General features: G+C 52.2%; 2 pseudogenes across 2 annotated transcripts; both read left to right on the top strand.

Moving 5' to 3' along the window:
• The first annotated feature begins 280 nt into the window (after positions 1–280).
• Positions 281–1,141, top strand: LOC308172897 (hepatic leukemia factor-like; annotated as a pseudogene). The gene has a single exon. The product of its transcript is annotated as a hepatic leukemia factor-like (transcript).
• A 1,557-nt stretch (positions 1,142–2,698) lies between these two features.
• LOC308172875 (hepatic leukemia factor-like) lies at positions 2,699–3,559 on the top strand (annotated as a pseudogene). The gene has a single exon. The product of its transcript is annotated as a hepatic leukemia factor-like (transcript).
• Positions 3,560–4,687: the final 1,128 nt, after the last annotated feature.

Here is a 4,687-nt window from a genome sequence, read left to right as displayed (position 1 = left end):
TCTCTCCATTGACCGTGCTCAGGCTCTTTTACAGGCTCAACATCCCCATGTAGGAGGCCTCTACGCCACAACGTCCCTCTCCCTCCTCTCCTCCGTGCCTGCATCAACCCAGGGGTTTGTTCAGATTTTAAATGTTTGTTCAAATCACTGGGTTACGGTAAGTAACATCGGCTGCAGGGTAGGTACTGTTAACGTTTATGACTCCTCTGGTCACGGGTCGACCGAGGAGTTCATTTCTCAAATAACAGGTCTCCTCTCTTTTTCAGCCTCCTCCAGACGCATGGAGAAAATGGCCAGACCTCTAAACTCAACCTCCCTACCTCCGACCCATGGCGTGCTGAAGTCCCTGTTGGAGAAGCCAATGAAGCTGCCGTTTCATCATGATGAAGGTTTTGAAAAACAGAAGGAGAAGGAGAAAAAGCTGGATGACGAAGGCAGCGGGATCAACACTCCACAGTCGGCCTTCCTGGGGCCAACCCTGTGGGACAAGACCTTGCCTTATGACGGCGACAACTTTCAGCTGGAGTATATGGACCTGGAGGAGTTTCTATCAGAGAACGGCATCCCTTCAAACTCCACTCATAATAACCAAAACCAACAGCAGCCACAGCCCTCTCTGCAACAGGCACAACTTGCACCCACCAAACCCTCCTTCATTCACACAGGTCCCATGGTCCCCCCGAACTGTCTCCAAAGCCCACCCAGAGCATGACTGCCCTCAGCTCGTAACACACCCAGCCCCATTGACCCAGACTCCATCCAGGTCCCTGTGGGCTACGAGCCAGACCCGGCGGACCTGGCCCTGTCCAGCGTGCCAGGCCAAGAGATGTTTGACCCCCGCAAACGTAAGTTCTCCTACGAGGAGCTAAAGCCTCAGCCCATGATCAAAAAGGCACGCAAGATCTTCATCCCGGAGGGCCTCAAGGACGACAGGTACTGGGCCAGGCGCAGGAAGAACAATGTGGCAGCCAAGAGGTCACGGGACGCCCGGTGACTGAAGGAGAACCAGATCGCCATCCGGGCCAGCTTCCTGGAGAAGGAGAACTCGGCGCTGTGCATGGAGGTGGCAGACTTGCGGAAGGAGCTGGGTCGCACCAAGAACATTGTGGCCAAATACGAGGCCCGGCAAGGGCCACTGTGATTCTCCTGACCCCCCCCCCCCCCCCCCTCCAACCTCGCCCCCCTCTGGAAGCACCCAGCCCCCCCCCCCCCTTATCTCAATCCCTCACCCAACAGTTTGAAGGACAATGTGTCCTTTTGGTGGCACCACCCCAAAACACCCCCAGCTTTGTTGATTGACTTAAGGATTCCGAGCCTGCCCGCCCACTCAGAAAGCTGTGTCCCATCCACCGGAGCCAGTGTGTTCTGATGACCCTGAACCGCTAAACTCTGAGCCGGACTGGGACTCACTTCAGGTACACTTAAAAATCCTAGCTTCATTCATTTTAAATAATCAAAATTCCAATGGCATAGTACTGTAACATGACAGTCCCTTTAACCCAACATCATTATGTTTTTTAGGCACCATCTCAGCTGCTAGATGTCATCATCACAGATGTTCAGCTGGGGCGGGCCTGTCCAGCTTTACGTAGCAGGTTGGAGGTGCTTAGGCCTTTCGTTCTGAATCCCAATTGTTGGCTGAATGATCTCTCCATTGACCATGCTCAGGCTCTTTTACAGGCTCAACATCCCCATGTAGGAGGCCTCTACGCCACAACGTCCCTCTCCCTCCTCTCCTCCGTGCCTGCATCAACCCAGGGGTTTGTTCAGATTTTAAATGTTTGTTCAAATCACTGGGTTACGGTAAGTAACATCGGCTGCAGGGTAGGTACTGTTAACGTTTATGACTCCTCTGGTCACGGGTCGACCGAGGAGTTCATTTCTCAAATAACAGGTCTCCTCTCTTTTTCAGGTCCCAAGGTCCTTCTGCAGTGGCCTGATGTCCAGCAGCAGAGAGGCAGCTCAGACTGTGGGCTGTTTGCTATTGCGAACAGTCTCACACGCTGCAGAGGTGAGGACCCAGCAAGCATGGAATTTGATCAGTCTGCTATGCGTGAGCACCTCTTTTCCTGCTTTCATGTTGGGCACCTGAAACCATTCCCCAGCTCCATACGGTGTCCACGCACGGCCCAGTCAGTGTACACTATGGACGTTAGTGTGCACTGCATCTGCAGGAGGACCATCCGGACGAGAGGACCAGAGCTTCAGGTATCCTGCAGGAGGTGTTTAAAGTGTTTCCATTCGTCTTGTGTGTCAATTAATATGATGTTTCCTAATGAATTTGTTTGTACTGCTTGTAAAGTTGTTTTTTAAGTATTTTCCAGATTGTACACAGATAGCCCTGCTACGTCCTCCGTGCTGGTGGGCCGTGATTTACAAGGCCCACCAGCAGTTGAACACTGTAAACATGAGAGATGTCGTAACTGAACTGGACAGCATGGACAGCATACTGGACAAGGGCAACAGCTTGTATGTCAAAACTGTAGAAGAACACAACCAGTCCACTCCGCCTTCTAGCTGCAAGCGGTGTTCAACGCAAAATCATATCTGTTCGGTCTGCGTGGATATCATTTATTTATCTGTGGCAACTCCCAGGTTGGGTCAAACTCTTTTGGAGGATTTGACGGTGTGTTGACATATTTTTCGACGTTGGTCTCCTTTTGGAATTATAACCATTCTCTTACCGCTCTCCAGACGCATGGAGAAAATGGCCAGACCTCTAAACTCAACCTCCCTACCTCCGACCCATGGCGTGCTGAAGTCCCTGTTGGAGAAGCCAATGAAGCTGCCGTTTCATCATGAAGAAGGTTTTGAAAAACAGAAGGTGAAGGAGAAAAAGCTGGATGACGAAGGCAGCGGGATCAACACTCCACAGTCGGCCTTCCTGGGGCCAACCCTGTGGGACAAGACCTTGCCTTATGACGGCGACAACTTTCAGCTGGAGTATATGGACCTGGAGGAGTTTCTATCAGAGAACGGCATCCCTTCAAACTCCACTCATAATAACCAAAACCAACAGCAGCCACAGCCCTCTCTGCAACAGGCACAACTTGCACCCACCAAACCCTCCTTCATTCACACAGGTCCCATGGTCCCCCCGAACTGTCTCCAAAGCCCATCCAGAGCATGACTGCCCTCAGCTCGTAACACACCCAGCCCCATTGACCCAGACTCCATCCAGGTCCCTGTGGGCTACGAGCCAGACCCGGCGGACCTGGCCCTGTCCAGCGTGCCAGGCCAGGAGATGTTTGACCCCCGCAAACGTAAGTTCTCCTACGAGGAGCTAAAGCCTCAGCCCATGATCAAAAAGGCACGCAAGATCTTCATCCCGGAGGGCCTCAAGGACGACAGGTACTGGGCCAGGCGCAGGAAGAACAATGTGGCAGCCAAGAGGTCACGGGACGCCCGGTGACTGAAGGAGAACCAGATCGCCATCCGGGCCAGCTTCCTGGAGAAGGAGAACTCGGCGCTGTGCATGGAGGTGGCAGACTTGCGGAAGGAGCTGGGTCGCACCAAGAACATTGTGGCCAAATACGAGGCCCGGCAAGGGCCACTGTGATTCTCCCGACCCCCCCCCCCCTCCAACCTCCCCCCCTCTGGAAGCTGGGGCGGGCCTGTCCAGCTTTACGTAGCAGGTTGGAGGTGCTTAGGCCTTTCGTTCTGAATCCCAATTGTTGGCTGAATGATCTCTCCATTGACCATGCTCAGGCTCTTTTACAGGCTCAACATCCCCATGTAGGAGGCCTCTACGCCACAACGTCCCTCTCCCTCCTCTCCTCCGTGCCTGCATCAACCCAGGGGTTTGTTCAGATTTTAAATGTTTGTTCAAATCACTGGGTTACGGTAAGTAACATCGGCTGCAGGGTAGGTACTGTTAACGTTTATGACTCCTCTGGTCACGGGTCGACCGAGGAGTTCATTTCTCAAATAACAGGTCTCCTCTCTTTTTCAGGTCCCAAGGTCCTTCTGCAGTGGCCTGATGTCCAGCAGCAGAGAGGCAGCTCAGACTGTGGGCTGTTTGCTATTGCGAACAGTCTCACACGCAGCAGAGGTGAGGACCCAGCAAGCATGGAATTTGATCAGTCTGCTATGCGTGAGCACCTCTTTTCCTGCTTTCAGGTTGGGCACCTGAAACCATTCCCCAGCTCCATACGGTGTCCACGCACGGCCCAGTCAGTGTACACTATGGACGTTAGTGTGCACTGCATCTGCAGGAGGACCATCCGGACGAGAGGACCAGAGCCTCTGGTATCCTGCAGGAGGTGTTTAAAGTGTTTCCATTCGTCTTGTGTGTCAATTAATATGATGTTTCCTAATGAATTTGTTTGTACTGCTTGTAAAGTTGTTTTTTAAGTATTTTCCAGATTGTACACAGATAGCCCTGCTACGTCCTCCGTGCTGGTGGACCGTGATTTACAAGGCCCACCAGCAGTTGAACACTGTAAACATGAGAGATGTAGTAGCGGGTCTGTCAAAACTCATTGACACACACCCCGACTACAGAGACATTGCAATCAGAGCTGATGAGACAATCTTTGATGAAACCGTTGAAGACATGCTACAAGACCCACCAACTGATTCCAATCAAAATCAATGTGATGATGGGATGGAACTTGACAGTTGCGATGAAACTGAAATGATGGAAGTACTTGAACGCATAGGAAATGCGGATCTATCGGAGGTGCAG

The sequence above is a fragment of the Nansenia antarctica genome (genome assembly GCF_963989245.1).
Source record: "Nansenia antarctica genome assembly, chromosome: 17".
Classification (NCBI taxonomy): domain Eukaryota; kingdom Metazoa; phylum Chordata; class Actinopteri; order Argentiniformes; family Microstomatidae; genus Nansenia; species Nansenia antarctica.
This window is presented reverse-complemented; position numbering and strand designations above follow the sequence as displayed.